At 38.7% G+C, this 22,553-nt stretch overlaps 1 protein-coding gene across 3 annotated transcripts in view; it reads right to left on the reverse strand.

The window, feature by feature from the left end:
• LOC147575596 (uncharacterized) overlaps window positions 1–22,553 on the reverse strand; it is a 323,504-nt gene that overhangs the window by 109,080 nt on the left and 191,871 nt on the right. For all 3 annotated transcript variants that reach the window (XM_086682845.1, XM_086682844.1, XM_086682843.1), the window contains exon 2: window positions 14,702–14,805. The gene's annotated coding sequence lies outside the window, so the exon portion shown is untranslated. The remainder of the gene's footprint in view (window positions 1–14,701; window positions 14,806–22,553) is intronic.

Below are 22,553 nucleotides of genomic sequence, written 5' to 3' on the forward strand. Positions count from 1 at the left end.
TTGGGAGCCTGTGTATTTTTTTTTTTTAATTTTTTAAATGTTTATTATTGAGAGACAGAGAGACACAGAGCGTGAGCAGGGGAGAGGTAGAGAGAGGGAGACACAGAATCTGAAGCAGACTCCAGCCTCTGAGCTGTCAGCACAGAGCCCAACGCGGGGCTCTTACTCATAAACTATGAGATCGTGACCTGAGCCGAAGTTGGACGCCCAACTGACTGAGCCACGCAGGCACCCTGGGAGCCTGTGTATTTTTTTCTAAGTGAATCCACTACCTGTTTCTCTTCTGTTGTCAGTGCCGTTTTAAGGCAAATCAAATCCAGGAAATCATTTAGTCGGAGGAAAGAAGGACTGAGACATAAAAGACAGGAAGTAAGAAAATGGATTGTGTTTCTTAAATGCAAATCATAAAAGTGTAGTTCACAAAAAATTAGTTTTTATTCCCCTTGTCTCAAGCACACGAAAGCACTCACCACCGGAAGAGTTGCCACGCTAGGCAGCAGCACCTTCCCTGGAAAAGGAAAACTAGAGAAATGAGTCATTCTTTAAATTTTTTTTTTTTTTTTAACGTTTATTTATTTTTGGGACAGAGAGAGACAGAGCATGAACGGGGGAGGGGCAGAGAGAGAAGGAGACACAGAATCGGAAACAGGCTCCAGGCTCTGAGCCATCAGCCCAGAGCCTGACGCGGGGCTCGAACCCACGGACCGCGAGATCGTGACCTGGCTGAAGTCGGACGCTTAACCGACTGCGCCACCCAGGCGCCCCGAGAAATGAGTCATTCTTAATGATTTTTGCCAATGAAGTATTAACTCAAAATATAGCTACACAGGGCAGGGTGAGGGAATTTTCCCTTGGTTAGGAAGTTTTCAATGACCTAGAAAAAAGGACACTTGGAACTCCATGAATACCAGTTAATTAAAAACAAAACAAAAGTTCTCATCTAAGGTTAAAAGCCAGTCGGTGAACAGCAACAAACACACTAAAAAAAAAAAAAAAAAAAAAAATAGTTATGAACAAAAATCATAGATTAGGTGCTCCAGAAACATGGGACACTGGGGATAGGATAAAGAACTGAGATCACCTCTTCTCTCAACAAATCCATAAGCAAAGAGAGAAGGGAGATGTTCTGAGTCCCACAGAGCCAGGACCTCTTTCATCCCCACTTGGCTGGATTCTGTAAGTTGCCAGGTCCTGGACTTAGGTAGATATGGTCGATGCATATCTGGCATGTCTGGATTATTCCAGAGTTGCCTCCCTCCATCACTCTCTGCGCATGTGTTCAGCCAAACCAAACTTGCCCAGCCTCCAAGAGCCCTCATGGAATCCTCTGCCCGTTTCTGTACATGCCTTATTTTCATACACTCTAAGGATTCCTGCTTCAGGACATGAGGGTGAGCTGTGGGAAGGAGAGAAGAGAAATGGGTTCCCATTATCTACTTGTTGCTCTTTTCTTTGACATTGTCTTGTTTCCCTGACCACAGCCTTGTTCTGCCAAACCTGTTTCATTTTCTGCATGATTTCATCTGGATGGACATTTCAAGCTGTGATTTCCAAGTTTGATCTCCCATTGTAGCCCCTGCTATTGCTGAAAAAGAGGCTTTAAAGTTCAAAGTGAGTTAGAATGAGCAATGTCTTAAAAGTTTGTATCTTTTTTGATCCTTCTCTGCTGTTGGCTGCTTCAAAGAACGTCAAATTATTATACATTGTATAGCAAATATCTCCAATGGGCATTCTTTAAAAATGCACTCAGGAAATCAGTCTTCCAGCTCAGAGGTTTGATGGTGAAACCTCTTGGTGTTGATGTGAAAAACTCATTCTGAGAGCCGAACTTCAGCAGCACACATTTCTCCCATAAGGCTCCCAGCTCATTATTCTTGTCCTCAAATAGTGACTAGGGTGATCTGATTGTTTCCAGATTATTTGAGGCAACAATTGGCTGTTTTATCCACATGAGCTGTATTCCTTACCCCCTTCAGACACCAAAATGCCCCAAAGATGCTTTTGTGAGCCCTCCTTATTTAATCCTGGGAATGTCTTTAAAGCAAGTGAAACAATTAAATCTTCTTTAACAAAGCATACATATTCACCAGCTCTTACTCTTCCAGATTTCTAACCACAAACCATTCTTGAAGGAGTGCTAAGTTCCTTTGGATCTGAGCTAAATAGATAAGTGCTAAATCACTAGATAAATATTTTTATAAAATTTGGTGATCAATGATTTTCTACCTTTTTAGGGATCTAAAACCCATACTTAAGAGAGTTTTGGAAATGCAAGCAGAAAGGAGAGTGTTTGATTAACTCTGTAAGATTAAACAATTGCTTTCTTTTATAACTTGCATCACATTAAGTATTTAAATTTAAGTGTGCTGCACTGGATATAGTTTATAAGCAACTTAAACATTCAGCATCATATTATGATTTGCGTGTAAAGTTAAGTTTCCTAATTGGAAAAAGGAAATATTTCACAAATGCTGATATTGCAAGCTGATATAAGCAAAATAAAACAAACAAAAAAGCAAAAATAAAAATATGCTTAAAGTAGCTACACAGAGAAGCCTCATTACTGTGGACTTAACATATTTTAAACATGACTACACAGACGCTGACTAGGCTGAAATTGGTCATTGCAATATCTAACTATAAGGCCATATATTCTTGAATGCAGTTAAAATAAATGATGTTGCTAAGGTGGAGGAAAAAATGGGTACCTCCTCAAAAGTCAATTACTTCAAGCAGTTAGAAAATTATAAGCATGTTTATTTTTGAATGTTGGTACAAGTCAAGTGCTAGTTATAGTATTCTTAGTCTTCAAAGTAGGCTCTCTAAGGACCTGTTGGCAAACAAGAAAGCAAACTGACTCCTGAACAAATGAATACGTTTTATGGTGATCTGAGCTAAGTTAGTGCAACGTTTTATGGTGATCTGAGCTAAGTTAATTATTTAGTGATTTTGATTAGTCCCAACTATATAAACACATGAAACAACAGTGGAGAACAGTATGTATTCGGTTATTTTAGAGAAATTAATTTGGCTTTTTGTTTGTTTGTTTGTTTGTTTGTTATGTTTTTAAAAATGTTTTATGGTTGCACCAAGAGTGCATTGTTCAGAGTCCCGGCAGTTTTTTTCCCCCAAGACTAAAGTGCACCCAGGCAATAACTTTTGTAAATCCCAGGTAAACTTTACAACCTCATCTCAATGTTTGTGCTGAGGAAATGTACTCTCATTTTAATATTTTCTTTAATAAAACATTACTCATTTCTTTTTCTTGCTGAGAACTTATTTGCAAATGAATGAAAAAAGTTCCCTTTCCTCCCAGGATGTATAAAAAAAGTACAAGTTTCCCCTTCCGTCTCCCATGTCTAATTATGTTTAGAGTTCCTTCATCCCCAGGGAAAATTCACACCTTTTTGTAATTCTGAATCATAGGAATAAAAAAAGTGCAAACACAAGTATGAAAATACTCTAACATGGATTTATGGGTATGATTGAAATAATATTGCTGGATTATCTGTAGGGACGTGATGGCTGAGCTTCTAAGGGAAGATGCTGATACCTGCCTAGGAGAAAGTTGGGTTCCCAGAGCCTGGAACAGAAGAGGGTGGTGGGTTCTGTGATAGGCCATGATGCTCATGCGGGATAGAGCAAGCCTGCAGCCACAGCAGAGTGTGGGCAGAAATTGCCTGGGCACTGAACATTAAGCATCATGGCCTTAGGAAATGAGACATGTGACATGACGTGCCTCTACTTTCTAACAAACCATGGGGGCTAAGAGAAAAGAAACAAAGAAAAGCTTACACTCCTAAGAGAGGTCTCAGAGCTGGATATGACTTGATTCCAAAAGATAAAGAAAGAAACATTTCTTTCATTATGTGCATAATGATGGAAAACATACCTGTTAGTAAGCTATCGTATAATAAGAATCTGGAATATAGAAGTTCTCTTCGCTAGAAAATAATACACAACAGTAGTTTGGCTAAGACTTTTTTAAAAGACCTTTAAGTTATTATAACAAGTTTCTACTGATGTTTGAAGGATGGGATTAGTGCATGGGAAGTATGACAGTTTTGCAATACGGTTTTGTTTTGTTTTTTAATGCTACCTTGCCTCAGTTTTAAGGCTGTGGTTAGAAGCTGGTTACTTCCCCTTCTTGAGTAGCCCATTAAATCCACACCCCAACCACTTCCCATGTCAGGCTCTTACGCTCTGGGCCACTATAGCCCCACCCTCATCACCCTGGGGCAAGTATGAGAGGAGCAGAGGGACAACTCCAGGCCTCACAGCTGACCCAGATTGCTCCAATTGCCAACCCTAACCCTACTTAGCTTGCCTCACCCATTCATTCCCCCCTGAACTGTGACAAAAGCTCTTATCTACAGTCCCCTATCTTTCTCTGCCTCATGACTGACCCCAGTGCTTCCCTTGGGTGGCCCTGGTGGCTGCTATCTCTCCCAGAGAACTCTGAGTAACAAAACTATAAAACTGTTTCTGTTGCCCTCTATCCACGTGCATGTGGCTTCACTATATCTCACCAAAGGTAATATGGTTAAAACAAGTTTCTTGTGCACTTTCACATTCACCACCAGGCCCATTTCCCTGGGCATCTGAGGTTGAGAAATGGGGTCAGTGATCTTTTTGTTGGGTTCCAGTGAAGCTTCTAAATGATTGCTTCTTCTTCTAATAAAAATTCTTTCTCTTTTGAAGTTCTTGCTATTTGACCATCCTCCATCCCACTTTATTTAACCAAGACACTGAATCCAACTGTGCTCTTGGCTCTCATTTTCATTCCTAGTCATGCCATTATTCAGGGTGACTTCAACATGCATGTGCCTATGGATTCCACTCTGGCATTTTGCTTCATATTTTTTCTATTGATCTTCACCTTTACTCATCTTGAACCCGTTGGTTCCATAGCCTCATGTGAATATGTTCCACTCCTAAAATCAGTTCTGAATGTCAAACATCCAAAATCAGTCTTCTTGGGCTAAAGTAAACAAGAGTTGCTTTCTTCTAGAAGTTTTAGAAGACAATCTGTTTTCTTGCCTTTGTCAGCTTCTAGAGGCCTCTCAATTCTTTGGCTGTGATCCCTTCTTCCATCTTCAAATCCAACAGCATACCATTGTCACATTCTGTCATCAACTCTGCTTCTGTCATCACGTTGACTTCTCTCTAACTTACCTTTAAAATGATTTAATTTGAGGGTTCCCGTTCTAGAGAAACTGGAGTAAATAGACCCCTTGCAGTCTCTCTTGATGAATACAACTATCCATCTTAGATAAACTTTATGGAACAACAACTGGAGGACTTGCAAAGTAAATGGTAACAGGTCAGTTGACGATGGAAACAGCAATTCAAAGTTCCACTGAGCCGGTCATGAGAACCTAGTATCACTCCAACTGATCTCAGAGGCAGCCTGAACCAGAAGTGTACAAAGGTGTGGACAGAAAGAATTTCAAAATAAGCACCATTCACTCACTTTTGGCCCAAGGAGTCAAAAAATGATTCTTAAATGTAAAGCAAGTGAGAAGAGAGGAGCTGGTATGGAAGGGATATAATTTATTTACCATTATTTTATTGTTATTTTAATTTTTCTTAATAAGGAAGTGACAGCCAATCAGGCATCTAAAACTCAGAGGAAAGACAAATATTCTCTCTGATGAGAGGAACTGTGGTCCCAGAGCATAGATTATCCACCCCCCCCCCCCTTTTCTTTCTCCCTGTCAGTTTACCACTTGGACCTGGATGCAGATATAGACCCTGGAAATATGTGACAGAGTAATGAAACTAAGCCCCCAATTTCTGGCTGAAAAACAGGGAAAGAAATACTCAGGAAGTGAGAAAGTATCAGTGAGAAGGCAGTGAAAAGGAAGATGTAAAAAAATACCTTTATATTCTTGTATTTGTACATGAACTAATCTCTGAGTTGTTCATTCAGGAATTTGACTGTAAATAGCCTACCAGAGACTTTGAGAACTGAGGTGGAGAGTAGATCTGTACTCATGTCTCAAGTTGGCTACCAGGTTGAGTACATGAAGGTCTGATGAGAATAACAATGCAGATACTTTTTAAAAACTGAACTGATATTGGAACCAAGCCCCCTACATCAGATGAGAATTTGTATCTTGAGTGTCACATGGGCAAATGCATGCTAAAACAAAACAAATCAAATGAAAACCACAACAACTTTCATCATAGGATTAAAATAAGACCCAGACTACTGTAATTGTCAAAATGTTTAGTAAGCAGTTATATTGCTTGACATACGAAGAATGAAGAAAATCTCAACTCACAAGAGAAAAGACAACTGACAGATAGAAACTCCAGTAATGACACAAGATGTGTAAGTTATTAAAAATAGACTTTAAAGCATCTATTATAACCCTGCTTCAGGAAGTAAAAACAGACATTCTAAAAACAGACAAAAAGTCTCCACATAGATGATATAAAGAAGAACTAAATGGAAATTCTAGAACTGAAAAATGCTATAAAGAAAATTCCCTAGATGGGCTCAATAAAAAATGGAGGTGACTGAGGAGTCAATAGACTCAAAGATAGATCAATAAAAATTATCCAATCTAACAGAGAGAAAATTTAAAAGTGAACAAAGTCTTTGTGACCTGTTGGACAATACCAAAAGGTCTAATATTCATGTCTTAGAAGTTCTAGCACAAGGGGTGAAAACACAGACTTGAGAAATTATGTGCAAAAACTTCCCAAATTGATGAAAGATATAAACAGATTCAAAATACTCATCAGAATAATCTATGTTTCAAAATAAGTCTCAACAAAATTAGAAAATATTTTAAACTAAGTGAAAATAAAAATGCAACTTATCAAAATTTATGGGATGGAGCCACATAGTACACTTTAGGGGAAAATATATAGCATTAACTACTTTTATTAGAAAAGAAGAAATGTTTCAAATCAACAATTTAGGCTTCTACCTAAAGAAACCTAAAAAGAGAGAGAGAATTATAAAACTAAAGCAAAAGAATGGAAATCAATAAAATTGAAATAAAATAGACCAAAGTTCAGTTTTAAAAGATCAGTAAAATTAACAAATCTTTAGCCACACTAAACATTAAAAATAGAAAAGATAAATCATCACTATCAAGCATCAATGAGACATCACTGGAGAGTGCCCAGGCATTAAATGGTAATAAGAAAATAGTGCATTGTCAAAATGTCAATACTACCCAAAGCTATCTACACATTCAATGCAATCCCAATCAAAATTGCACCAGCACTCTTCTCGAAACTAGAACAAGCAATCCTAAAATTCATATGGAACCACAAAAGGCCCCGAATAGCCAAAGGAATTTTGAAGAAGAAGACCAAAGCAGGAGGCATCACAATCCCAGACTTTAGCCTCTACTACAAAGCTGTCATCATCAAGACAGCATGGTATTGGCACAAAAACAGACACATAGACCAATGGAATAGAATAGAAACCCCAGAACTAGACCCACAAACGTATGGCCAACTCATCTTTGACAAAGCAGGAAAGAACATCCAATGGAAAAAAGACAGTCTCTTTAACAAATGGTGCTGGGAGAACTGGACAGCAACATGCAGAAGGTTGAAACTAGACCACTTTCTCACACCATTCACAAAAATAAACTCAAAATGGATAAAGGACCTGAATGTGAGACAGGAAACCATCAAAACCTTAGAGGAGAAAGCAGGAAAAGACCTCTCTGACCTCAGCCGTAGCAATCTCTTACTCGACACATCCCCAAAGGCAAGGGAATTAAAAGCAAAAGTGAATTACTGGGACCTTATGAAGATAAAAAGCTTCTGCACAGCAAAGGAAACAACCAACAAAACTAAAAGGCAACCAACGGAATGGGAAAAGATATTTGCAAATGACATATCGGACAAAGGGCTAGTCTCCAAAATCTATAAAGAGCTCACCAAACTCCACACCCGAAAAGCAAATAACCCAGTGAAGAAATGGGCAGAAAACATGAATAGACACTTCTCTAAAGAAGACATCCGGATGGCCAACAGGCACATGAAAAGATGTTCAGCGTTGCTCCTTATCAGGGAAATACAAATCAAAACCACACTCAGGTATCACCTCACGCCAGTCAGAGTGGCCAAAATGAACAAATCAGGAGACTATAGATGCTGGAGAGGATGTGGAGAAACGGGAACCCTCTTGCACTGTTGGTGGGAATGCAAATTGGTGCAGCCGCTCTGGAAAGCAGTGTGGAGGTTCCTCAGAAAATTAAAAATAGACCTACCCTATGACCCAGCAATAGCACTGCTAGGAATTTATCCAAGGGACACAGGAGTACTGATGCATAGGGGCACTTGTACCCCAATGTTCATAGCAGCACTCTCAACAATAGCCAAATTATGGAAAGAGCCTAAATGTCCATCAACTGATGAATGGATAAAGAAATTGTGGTTTATATACACAATGGAATACTACGTGGCAATGAGAAAAAATGAAATATGTCCTTTTGTAGCAACGTGGATGGAACTGGAGAGTGTGATGCTAAGTGAAATAAGCCATACAGAGAAAGACAGATACCATATGGTTTCACTCTTATGTGGATCCTGAGAAACTTAACAGGAACCCATGGGGGAGGGGAAGGAAAAAAAAAAAAAAAAAAAAGAGGTTAGAGTGGGAGAGAGCCAAAGCATAAGAGACTGTTGAGAACTGAGAACAAACTAAGGGTTGATGGGGGGTGGGAGGGAGGAGAGGGTGGGTGATGGGTATTGAGGAGGGCACCTTTTGGGATGAGCACTGGGTGTTGTATGGAAACCAATTTGACAATAAATTTCATATATAAATAAAAAAAAAAAAGAAAATAGTCCAATTAATTCTATGCAAATATATATGACAACTTAGATGAACTATACCAATTCTTTAAAAAAATAAATTATTAAAATTCCCCCAGAAGAAATAGATAACATGAATAGTTCTATTCTATTAAATAAATTGCATTTATTATTAAAAGCCTTTGGAAAAAAGAAATCTCTAGACCTAGGTAGTCTCACTGGTGAATTCTATGAAACATTTAAAGAGGAAATAACAATAAACCTACACAATTTCTCTCGAGAAATAGAGGAGGGAACACTCCCCAAATCATTTTATGAGACTAGAATTACCCTAACACCAAGACCAGACACAAACAGTACAAAAGCAAACAAAAAACTCTACAGATAAATTGATCTCATGAATATACACATACAAATCTTTAACAAAATGCTAATAAATCAAACCTAGCAATATATGAAAAGAATAACACACCATGACCAAGTGGATTTTTCTGGGAATGCAAGGCTAGTTCAAATCTTGGAAACCAATCAATGTAATCTACTGTATTACAGACTAAAGAAGAAAAAACACATGGTCATATCAACTGATACTCAAGTATTTGACAAAATTTAATTCACATATATTATAAAACACTTAGCAAATTAAAACTTGAAGGGAACTTCCTCCACATGGTAGAGATCATCTATAGGAAAACTACAGTTGACCATACTTCAAATGATAATAAAAAAACTGAATTATTTCTCCTAAAGATCAGGAATAAGGCAAAGATATCCCTCTTACCGCTTTTATACATCATATTGAATTTCCTAGTCAATGAAACAAGTCAAGTAAAATGAATCTATAAGATATGCAGATTGGAAAGAAAGAAATAAAACACTCTATTCACAAATTCTATTGTCTATATAGAAAATTTCATGAGCGATCTAAAAATCCAACTGGAAGCCCAAATCAAGAGAAAGTCCCATTTACAATAGCTTTGAAGGGATAAAATGTTTAGTTATCAATCTAAAAAACAGGTGTAGGATCTATATATTAAAAATTATAAACATTGACTAAAGACATTGAAGAAGCCATAAGTAAATGAAGACACTTATCATGTTAATGGATTGAAAGACTTGATATAGTTATGTTAACTCTCTCCAAAATTAGTCCATGTATCTAATGCAATTCTGCATAAAGTCCCAGAAAAAAAAATTTTTATTGTACAAACTGATTCTAAAATGTATATGGAAAGGCAAAAGACCTGGAACAGTCAGAACACTTTTGAAAAAAAAGAAAAAAAAGAAAGAAAAGAAAAGGAACAAAGTTGGAACACTCACACAATTTGATTTTTGCAATTACTATAAAAATTACAGTAATCATGATAGTGTGATACTGGTAAAGGTATAGTCAACACAAATCAATGGAACAGAATAGAGTCCAAGAACAGACCCCTGTCTGTCAAAATATGGCAAATTGATCTTTTTTTTTTGATGTCTGTTTATTTATTTTGGGAGAGAGAAAGAGAGAGTGTGTGTGTATGTGCATGTGCGAGGGAGGGGAAAAGAGAGAGTGAGAGAATCCCAAACAGGCTCCATGGTGTCAACACAGAGCCCAGTGTGGGGTTCCATGTCACAAACTGTGAGATTATGACCTGAGCCAAGATCAAGAGTCAGAGGCTTAACCCACTGAGCCACTCATGTGTCTCGCCAATCGATTTTTGACAAAGATGAAAGCAATAAAATTGGCAAAAGACTGTCTTCTCAAAAATAGAATTGGGTTAATTGGACCTACCATATGCAACTAAATAGACAAGTCTATACAAAAACTATAAATTGTACCTTATCAAAATAAAAAAAAAAATTTCCCCTGTGAAAGACACTGTTAAAAGAATGAAAAGGCAATATGCAGACAGGGAGAAAACATTTGCAAGTACATATCTGACAAACAGCACGTGTCCAGAATATATTAAAACTATTCACATATACTTAAACTTTGTGTAGTAATATACTAGCGGGAAATACATAAAATTATTAACAACAACGACAAAATGGTCAAATCTCAATAGTAATGAAAAAAACAACCCAGTTAAAAATAGGCAAAAGATTTGAAAAGACATTTGCAAAGAGGACAAACAGAAGGCAAACACATGAAAAGATGTGCAATATTATTTGTCATTAGGGAAATGCAAATTAAAACCATAGTAAGGTACTGTTATACATCTATCGGGACAGTTATAGACAAAAACAAAAACCACAATTGTACTACTGCTGGCTAGGATGTGAAACAACTAGAAATCTTGTATATTCCTGATGGGAGGCAAATGTCACAACCATTCTGGAAAACAGTCTGGCAATTTCTCAGAAAGTTAAACATATATGCCCCTGTGGTTTCAATTCTAGGTGTTTACCCTAGGTAAAAACTTGCACTCATATAAAAACCTATCTATGAATGTGTATAAGCAGTCCTATTCATAACTGACCCAAAGTGGAAACATCCCAAATATTCTTCCAGCAAATAACTGGATAAACAAACTGTGAATGTATACGGTGGAATACTACTAATGCTAGCTTAGTGCTAATAAAAAGAAACAAACTACTGATACCTGTGGCTGCATTATTGCCTCTCAAAAGAGTGATGCTGAGTAGAAAACCCAGTCTCTCAAGGTTGTCTACTGTATAATTGCATTTATGTGACACTCTCTGGAAAAGGCAGAACTAGAACAATGAAGAATGGATGAGTGGTTACCATGCGTTAAGGACCGCACATGGGGGTTTTTTGAGGATGCTGAAGTGGTTCTCTCTCCTGACTGTAGTGGTGATTACCTGAACCTGCATATGTGTGAAACTTCAGGGTTGTACTCCATAAAAAAGCCAAAGTTATGACTTTTGTATATACATAGATAGAATGGAATATTAGTCCGCCATAAAAAAGAAAGAGATTTTGCCATTGGTGACAACATAATTGGACCAACAGGACATTATGCTAAGTGAAATAAGTCAGACAGACAAACAAATACCATGTGATTTCACTTGCATGTGGAATCAAAAAAACAAAACAAACGAACAAAGAAACAAACCAAAAAAATAGACTCTTAAATACAAACTTGTAGTTGCCAGAAGGGAAATATGTCAATAATATTGTAATGACATTGTATAGTGACAGGTGGTGACTATACTTATTGTGGTGAGTACTGAGTAATAATAGAATTATTGAATCAGTATGTTGTACATCTGCAATGAATGCAAATTATGTTAATTATACTTCCCAGAAAAGCCAATTTAGTGTATATTAATTTAATTAAAGTAAAATTTTTGAGGAGGACCTGGGTGGCTCAGTTGGTTAAGCATCCAACTTCGGCTCAGGTCATGATCTCATGGTTCCTGAGTTTGAACCCTGTGTCGGGCTCTTTGCTGACAACTTGGAGCCTGGAGCCTGCTTCAGATTCCGTGTCTCCCTCTCCCTCTTTCTCTCCCCAATTTGTGCTCTGTCTTTCTCTCTCAAAAATAAATAAACATTAAAAAAATTTTTTTTTTTTAATTTTTTTTTTCAACGTTTTTATTTATTTTTGGGACAGAGAGAGACAGAGCATGAATGGGGGAGGGGCAGAGAGAGAGGGAGACACAGAATCGGAAACAGGCTCCAGGCTCCGAGCCATCAGCCCAGAGCCTGACGCGGGGCTCGAACTCACGGACCGCGAGATCGTGACCTGGCTGAAGTCGGACGCTTAACCGACTGCCCCACCCAGGCGCCCCTAAAAAATTTTTTTAAAGTAAAATTTTTGAGAATATTTGAGTGTACAGAGGAGAAAAAACATCATTTCATTTGCTCCCAATGTTTCACTCATATTCCGGGCACATCTGAAATACTTTCAATCTTATTTTGTTCATGTTCCCATGTTGCGTGGAGAGTAGGACTGTGGACAATGGTCGTTTTAGTATCAAGGCTCTTTAGCCTCTAGGTCCACACTTGTACATCATGACATGAACAGAACTGCCATGTTGCACACCTCCAAGGGTTCACATTGAAGTCACAGCAATGTCACTGCTTGGAGTGCCACTGACTATGATTGCCTTGCCATACCAAAACAATATCTCTTACCTTTACCCTTCACACACAAACTGCTTGTATTAATTCAAGTTTCATTAGTAGTGGAACTTCATTTATTTAAGACTCTAATGTTTATTTGAAATGCCAATTTTGGAAGAGGTCATACTCATTCTAATTTATTGTATTGACATGCACATCAAATAATGTCTGTCCCTTTAGAAGTTTTTTTTTTTTTCATTTTATTTTTTAACATGAGAGATAACACACACTCAATATATGGGGAGAGTCAAGTGGGCTATTTTGACAACAGTGTCTTCTAGAAGTTAGAAGCTCATGGGGCGCCTGGGTGGCGCAGTCGGTTAAGCGTCCGACTTCAGCCAGGTCACGATCTCGCGGTCCGTGAGTTCGAGCCCCGCGTCAGGCTCTGGGCTGGTGGCTCAGAGCCTGGAGCCTGTTTCCGATTCTGTGTCTCCCTCTCTCTCTGCCCCTCCCCCGTTCATGCTCTGTCTCTCTCTGTCCCAAAAATAAAAATAAAAAACGTTGAAAAAAAAAAAATTTTAGAAGTTAGAAGCTCATAGTAGCTTAGAAGTCTAAGGTATCCATCATTTTCTTGTCTGCAAAATGGTGATAACTACCTACCTTATAGGGATGTTGAGGGTTAAATTATTAGGAAAAAGTGCCTTGTATGCTATAAGCTTTCAATGAATAGAAACTATTTTAGGGACACCTGGATGGCTCAGTTGGTTAAGCATCAAACTTCGGCTCAGTTTGAACCCTGCATTAGGCTCTGTGCTAACAGCTCAAAGCCTGGAGCCTGCTTCAGATTCTGGGTCTCCCTCTCTCTCTGCACCTCCTGTGCTCACACTCTATCACTCTCTCTCAAAAATAAATGCACATTAAAAAAAATTTAAAAAAAAAAAGAAACTATTTTCGTGGGAAGTTAGAGGCACAGAGACACCAAAGGAATTCACAGGTTTTACTATTTTATTTTGCTTAGGGTTGGAGTAGTAAGTCTAAAGTCATCCAATTGTAAAGAGAATTCTATATTCCATGGCCTCAGGTAATGATTATCAGACTTGCTCCCTGGTCTCTTTAGTGGGCTTGTGGCTATTTGCAAAGCTAGCTAAGCATTATTTGATCCTAAAAAATTTTTAAAAAACAAACAAAAAAGTGTCTCTTCCTGATTTGTAATCTTCAAGTTGTGAAATCCTATGCAATCTAACTCTGAAAGTGATTCCCATGGTGTGATGTACACCAGCACAATTAACTGATTATTGCTGTTCAGAAAATGTAGACTTTGGCACAGTAACGGCCACCTCCTCCCAGCAAGATACTGTCTTGTTTATCATTATTGGTTTCGACTCTTCTGAGAGTCTTTGATGCACATGACAAGGCTCATATCCAAGCCAATTTGAATTAATTTCTTCCATAAGATTCCATGAAACACTGGCAAACGCTTTCCAAAAATCAGAATCCCTTCTAGTTTTCTCTATTTCTTCACTTCTCCTCCCATTGACATGAAGAATTAAGGATCCATACTGACCAGAAAACAGCTCCTTTTATACAGTTATGGGCGGTTTACCTACTGAAACATTAGTGGGTAGAATAACAGAGTCATAGTTTTAAAGCTGGAAGTGATGAAGCAAATTATGGTTTTATTTGTGAATTGGAAATAACAACCATTTCTTAAATTTATTTTCTAGCAAAGATCACATGTAGTTTCTTCCATCTTTTAGCCAATAGACCTTGCTTAACCCGCCTTATCTCCTTCTTCTCCCAAATACGACCTTTCAGTAAAAGTACCTAAATCTCTAGGCCATTCAGTGTTTCTCATGCAATTACTTACTAACATTTGAAAAAAAAAGTAAAATCTTTTTTACTCACTGAAATTTAGAGTAGCTTGTCTTCTGTCAACATCACCCATTTGGACCACTTTTTCATGAGTATAGTTCACTCTTCAGTGAGATCAGATCTTCAAAGGAGGCAGCCTGATGGTGTAAAATGACACTTTTATTGAAAGAATATTAATTTTTTGATTAATGAGGCTTTTCCCCATTCTAAGAGTGTAAATGTAGACAAGCTGTGTAACATCGTAGAGCCTCTTTTACCCACTTATGAAATGAAAAGAAACTAGATTGTTATGGTGCCTGATAGCAGTACATGTACATAGTTATGTTTGTTTCTTCTTGCTATCTTAATATCTTCTCAAAAAGAAATTTTATAGAGGTGGCTCAAATCTACCTTAATACTGGCAGACGTTGTGTTGAACGTTATGTGTTGAATGCTCTTAGACCAGGGATGCCTCCCTAATTTTCCCGTGTCCCTATCACTCCACACTGTGTACACATGATCACCATATACTTACGTCACTTGCCTACTCTTTGCAAGCATTTGCATTTGGCAGAATCTTTAGATCAAGTGTTTCATATCTCAATACAGAATCCAATACCTAAGTGAATAATTGGTAAAGAAGACCACTTTCTCCAATGATGCATGTTTCTGTTGGTGTGTAGAGCCACATTCTTTAAACACCAAAGCAATAGGTATTCCAGGACAGTCACTGATTCCATTTGTCACTTTATTGTCAGAGTCAGAGGAGTGAATTAAAGCTGGAGCTGTCGTTGTCATTTTTTGAGAACATTCCTTTTCCAAGCCCACTTTATTGTTTGCTGTTTCACTGGATAGAAAAGCATTTCTCAAGACAAAATGTGGTCTTTGCCTTTCCTCATGACCTTCCTTTCCCTGATAGATCAGAATACCTTTTCTACAAATGGAGATCTCCAAAAGTTACATCCAGGACCAGAATATGCACACTATGCAAGGTATAAAATCACCATCTTTTATACATCACACCTATGCTCAGTTAGAGGAGAGAATGGATCACAGACCAGAGTCTGCTGTGTGTTGACAGAGCTTCCAGGAATGGAAAGCTCTTCTCAACTCTCAGGAATTTCTGATAATATGGACATGTGCTTATCAAGGCCACTGCTATTTCACTAGGTATCTAGTATGAATTCAAAAGTGACATTCCTTCTCGATGGATGCAGCATGGCTTGGCAAGCTAAGATCTGGCTAGATTTTAGCTCACATTCATCCTCTTGGTCTGTGGCCAGTTTACAATTAACAACCTACAGCGATATACATGGAGGCTCTAGGGATGAAATTACATTTTTTCACTTTTATATCTTCTTTATGCCTTTTTATATTTTTGCTTTCCCTTTTTTCTTATTCAGGGAGTTGGCTGTCCCTGTGTGCAAGGAAGAAAACGAAAATACCTGCTAAACTAATAATGGCAGTTGTATTCTCATATCAGCAGCCTCAATCATAAGGCTTGAGAAAGGACCTCCTTGTCCGAAGGAGTCATAAGTCAAAGGATAGAGTGGAGCAAGGCAGGGGACAGAGGTCTGAGCAAGGGTATGGTTGGGTTCCAGTGAGAAGGGCTCTGAACTTCCTGGTCAGATTCCTAGGAAGACAAAGAAATGTCAAAGAAATAATAGCTGTGACTGGAGCAGAAAGGCCATTTGTAGCCTCTCAAATGCCCCATATACTTGTTGGGACAGTAACAGCAGAGATTCCTAAACACCTAAATAAGACCTTATAAACTACAGAGAGTGGCCACACTAGCTAGTATAAGGAACATCTCAGTGGTGACCTCTGTGGGTTCATATCTAAAAACCAGACCCCCATTCAACCAAAAAATATTCTTGGTTATCTTTGGACGTGCTGAAACCTGGTTAAAAACTCTAGGCAGCGAGGGTCCTGGGAGGATCCGAACATTCTGCAACTAAAGTTTCTACTAGTCCATCAAGCTGGTTTCTAAAATACAATGAAATGTGATTTGTTTGAAAACAAAGTGATATTCAGGCACATCCTTGTCTTGGGATGACAACTGGCAGCATCTAGACAATCCAGACTAGAAGATGATTACCAATGAGAGCCTGCCACACTCCCCACACATACCATAGCAGGACCCTCTCTCAGAGTGTCGGCAACCTAGTTCCCAGACAGGATAAACTCCAAAAACAAGTAATGCTTTCCTGCATTTTCCTCTCCTTCATAGTGATATGGTCTTGGAACTATAAATTGAAAGGAGGACTCACACAATATAAGCAGTGTGTCCTAGGCCAGCCTGTGGGAGAGATGTAGTTGGGATAGAGGATATTTCAGATGCCACTGGCATACCACAACCTTTCTTTTCTTTTTTATTGTGGTAAGAATACTTAACATGAAATATACCTTCAACAAATTTTTAAGTGTCCAAAACAATATTGTTAACTATAGGCATGATGTTGTACAGCAGATCTCTAGAATTTATTCGTGTTGCATAATTTAGATTTTATGCAACTTCCCACTTTTTTTTCTGCGCTCAGTCTGTGGATACAGCCATCCTCTCTTCTGTTTAGAGGAAGAGTCCGGCTCTAGCTGAAAGACAAGCCCCGTTTCAGTTGTCTTTGGTCTTGTCCTCTGCCACCATGTCCTGGCACAGGAACATTTTTCTGAAAGAAAAGGTCTAAAATGTCTTCACATGACTGCCTGCCACAATGTTGGCTTTGCAGAATTTGGGATTCTGAAAGAGCAAACCACAAGATATGTACATATCCAAACTTCCCTTGCAGGCTAAGAAAAGATTTTGTTGCCGCTCAAAGTGACAGTCATTTCAAGAAACTCCAGCAACCTAGTCACGAAAGGGCATGGGCCTGGTGGCCAGAGAGAATCTGTTAAGTGGTATATGAAATGTGGCCTCTAGATGACAATCATAAATACTAGGCTAGAGGCTTACCTGGAAAATACATGAAAACAAAGTGAAAATCTTTACCTCTTTTTTAACTTCGCCCTTTTGTTCCTCTGCACCATTGAGCAGCGTGGGAGGGGAATAGCAAAGTGGGGGAAATATGTAGAATTTCACAATCTCCGTCTGTACGTTACCAAGCTAGTTTTGAGGGATTGCATCTACTCGCAGCAGGAAAACATATTGTCTGGACCAAAGTAATTTAATTACATCCAAATTCTAGTGAGGGCCCAGTCTGATGAGGTTTTTCAGCCTCTGTCAAGAAGAAGTGACAGCTGGGGGAAGTGACCAGGTACTCAGCAGAATCACCACATTTCCGTAAGAATGGATGTGGCTTAGTGATTTACAGAGCCCCAGAACCTTGCCTTGAAGATTCCAGGAACAAATATGCAACAAAAACTGTGTAAACAGATAGAGAAAGGAGTAATCTCTCCTTCTCAAGCTCCTGCCTGGTGTGGGGTGAGTCTGTTGGTGTGCAGGTGACGTGAAAGGGACAGTTTGCGTGCTGAGCTCTTCTTGCCCTACATCAAGAGGCAGGCAAGTCCAAGTTGCTGAGGGCAAGAGCACATTTTACAAAGTCTGTGAAACCTATCATCGTTCATAATGTCATACCATGGAAAATTGGAAAAGCAGAATAAATGCAGACTTTCCTAGCTAGAGAAATGTCTACTGTTCCCGAGAAGCAGCTGGATAGCTCAGGGTATTCTGTTCCAAAGAAATAGAAAGGATCATAGAAAAACTTAGGCCCCTTAGAAGATATCCTATAGTTCTCTGTATTTTCAGGCAAATGGAATAAATTGGCTTCGATTAATTTAGCACTCTCTTCTCTCTCTTTCTCCCTCTGTCTTCCTCTCTGGGTATCTTAGTTCTTTTTCAAGTTCTATCCTATGATTTGTTGAAAAAAGTGAAGTTTATGTTCTTCGGTAGCCTTGAGTGTGGCACCACTGTCATTTGTTGTCATGAAAGTACATGAATTTGAATAAGCCATTTTAGAGTTGTAATGCCAAACCTAATATATACTTTTTCCCACTTGACTCAAAGTCCACTGCTATTTCCAGTATACTATGTAGCAAACATGTGTTTCCCTTATGTCTAAAAGTTGCAAATTCCACAAAGTTCTGTTAGAGGAAATGTGTGGAAAAGATAAGGTCCTTCTGAGATCAAATCCTTGTGTTGTGCTCCCTTATAAACAGATTTTGTTTGTTAAAGCAGCGATTCCAGGCAACTACTACCAGAAGCCTGTCTCTCTGGAGGATGCGGAGTCAGATATGGATCCCATCAACTGAAAAATATTTAGTAAAAACTTACATATTCTTGGGAGTCTGCTGAAGTATTTTTTCATCTGTGCAAACTTCAGACTTGACTCCATGGGAGTCACATGGGAATTTGGAGGAAAAATTTAAAGACTAAGGACAGGAGACAGTGGGAGGTGGAATTATCACAGGATGTAACACCTTCCTGAGGAGAGAGACAAGGAAAGAATATCTTACAGAGGAGGATAGTTATCCTTCCCAGAAAGAGAAAGACATCTGTCTTTGTGTTTAGATCATAAATAATTTCCTGCCAGTTACTTATTTACTCCTTAGTTTCTTGACAATTTTGATGAGGACAGTCACTCAATGTCTGTTTTGATTTTGTTTTTAGTTTTGGACTTCAGATGATAAATAATTACATATTTTTCCAATCAGCTTTGTTTTCCTCAAAAGTATATATTTTCTACTAAAAATATACCTTCTTTTATTCCCAAATATTGTGCCATTTGTAATAGCATACTTAATTAAAAAGAAAAATGTGATAGCCTTTGGTAACAAATGACTGAAGCCTTGCAGTTCCTAAATACGTAGGGGAAAGAGCCTGCATGGGCTTAGCATCTGGCTCCTGGATTGTATCCCCAGCAACACTGGTTACTCTGGTCACAGGGGGAATGGATTCCCCCCCTCCCCTGGAATTGTGCAATGTGGTGGCCCTGGTCATTCTTAAGTAAGGGTCAGCAAATTATTGTAGGTACCATGACCATGGCTTTAAGACTTGCTCAAGTAGGGGCACCTGGGTAGCTCAGTTGGTTAAGTGTCCAACTCTTGATTTCAGCTCAGGTCATGATCTCATGGTTGGTGAGCTCAAACTCCCACATAGGGCTCTGTGCTGACAGTGTGGAGCCTGCTTGGGATTCTCTCTTGTCTCTCTCTCTGTCCCTCCCCCTGCTTGTGTGCACTCACTCTCCCTCTCTCTCTCAAAAAAAGTAAATACATAATTACTTTTAAAATTATAAAAGGAGTTGCTTAAATAGCACAAGGTCAGTAGGGGTGGAGAACTAGCCCACTACGAGCTTTCGCTTCTTACACATTAATTTCTGCTTTAGGGCCAGTGTCTTGAATTGCCTGGAAGAAGTAAAGGAACCTGTCTATCTTCTAAGTTGTGCCTCTGGGTTTCTTGGGCCTCTTAGGTAGAAACTCTCAGAGAGAAGAGAAAATCTTACTCAGCAGAAGAGACTTGGAAGTGGCTCAATGTTAGCTTTCCCAAGCCACATTCAGTTTTCCAGGGATGGTGTATGCCCAGACCCTCTCTCTCTTGGAGGATGGATACATGAACATTCAGCATGGGGGTTCTACATGTCTGCCATGTTCTGATTTAGAGAAAGAAGGCACTGCTTATAGATGTTTCAAATTATTTAAATCAAAGTCATTAATCTCTGGCCCCATCAGATCTAAGAGCCTTATTTGAATGCTACATTCTCTCATTGCTCAGATATTTGGGTTTCAAGGGAACACTGAGAACATGGAAGGCACTGACTGGATGCCTCCAGTCCAGTTAGTTAAGCTTTTCCAGAACCAGTCACCACAACAGAACATGCGTGTAGGCCCTTTCGTTCAGTGTCATAAATGTATGGCTTAAGGAAGAGAAATACTTTTTTGACCTTATCTCACAGCATTCGAGATGTCAAAGTCAGGGAGGAGCTTATCACACACACTTGGTAATGGCAGAGAAACAAGTTTATGCATAACTTATTTAGCATCTAGTGTGAAAAACAAAAACAAACATAAATATAGCTCACTAATTGGGATTTTTTTTTTTTAAATGGAAGAATTTAGTGTGGTAGAATAAAGATCGGGTACTTTTAAATTTCCTCTATTTTCTTGTATTTTTGTAATCTTTTAGAATTCTTTTTAAGGAAAAGAAATAATAATGTGAAAGAAACAAGGAGTAATCAAGATCTCTTGGATATGAAGCAGCTTTGAAAAGGCAACTCTTTATTGGGGAATAAATGATTCCAATCATGGTGTTATTTTTCATGATATATCTACATAATTTTTAAATGTGACTTGCAAGGTGTGGGCCTAAGAGATTAGTTGCTCCCAAATAGCCTTTGGAGATATTACAGTGATTATTTCACTTCCCATAGTTTTTTGCAGGACAGTTAGCCTTTGCATCCTCAGTATAATCTGGAGAATCAAAGGGTAACTGCCTATGCTTTTCTATAAGATTATAAGACATTCAAAAAATTAAATTCTGTGTGTCACTGAGGATGACATTTTTCAATTTTAAAATTTGCTGTGGAAAGTCTTACTCTGATGTGTGAGTTTTCTTTCCGGAGGGGCTTATAAACATCCTTGATTTCCTTTTCTACTCTTTCCTTTCTCCCCACCCCCTCCCTACTTCCCTCTCTTTCTTTCCTTCCTTCCTACTTTCTTTTTGTATTATTTGGCCAATAGAAGACTTCGTAGGACCTCTGTGAATAACTCTGAATCTGATTTTATATAAATCAGAATAAAGATGTAAAAGGTAGCTCAGTGGGGTCCTTTTCCGCAATGAAGCCTAGAGATGATTTTCCTTCTAATGCCTAACCACCACACCTCACTTTGCCTCCTTAACCTTCTTATCTTTCTTTTGTCTTTTCTTCATTCATCAAAATTCAAATCCAAACTAGACATAAATCTAGTCAGTGGCAGTTTTGATTGAGTATTTCAAATGATATTTTTTATTACTAAATATACTGTTATGAGCCAGGGCTTTTCCTTATTGTATACATAATTATAAGCATAGACTAAACCAAGATATAGACCAAATTCTCTAGTGCTGGCCTGCCAGTGTCCCTCCAATAGGTAGGGAGATGGCACCTAGGGATTGCAGAGAGGGTCCTAACCTCAGATCAGCATGGCCCCGCCTGGGAGGATATTATCACTTTCAAATCTCCTCTTTCAATATTTTTGTATGATTAGAAACATGCTCAGGGCACCTGGGTGTCTCAGTCAGTTAAGTGTCCAACTTCGGTTCAGGTCACGGTCTCACGGCTTTTGAGTTCGTGCCCCACATCGGCCTTTGTGCTGACAGCTCAGAGCCTGGACGCTGCTTTGGATTCTGTGTCTCGCTCTCTCTCTCCCCCTCACTCTCTCTCTCTCTCTTTCTCTCCCTCAAAAATAAATAAGCATTACAATTTTTTTAAAGAAAAAATTATCTTAGAATCTGTGCCCTTTTGGTTATAGATGTGCCCAGAAAGGAACACCAATTTAGCTGTAAGTAGTTCACATTCAAATACGAACTACTCTTCTAACGTTCTTGCCTGACACCGGATTTTGAATGGCTGGGAAGGAAATACGAATACACATGGTTTCAAAGTGTGAACAGGATTGGGTAAAAGGGTGGATTACTATAAGCAGAAAGAACTTACCTTGTATGTGCATTTATGACAATTATGATGGCACATAATCAGAAAAAATGAGTAAAACTTGTATTCAACTCTCTTGTACTTCTTTTAGCACTTTCCTTCTACCATGAAATTCCAGACAAACAAGGCCCCAGGCATTCACACTGCACCCTTGGTGTCCAATCTCTCCCACACCAACCTGGTCTCCCCAACCATCAGAGGCCTACATAATACAGCTCCTGTCAACTCCCATCCACTACCATGCTTAGCCAGCTGATAGGCTCCATGGACCTATGACCAAAATT

The sequence above is a fragment of the Puma concolor genome, chromosome D3 (assembly GCF_028749965.1).
Source record: "Puma concolor isolate L17-30 chromosome D3, mPumCon1.1.hap2, whole genome shotgun sequence".
NCBI classification, from domain to species: domain Eukaryota; kingdom Metazoa; phylum Chordata; class Mammalia; order Carnivora; family Felidae; genus Puma; species Puma concolor.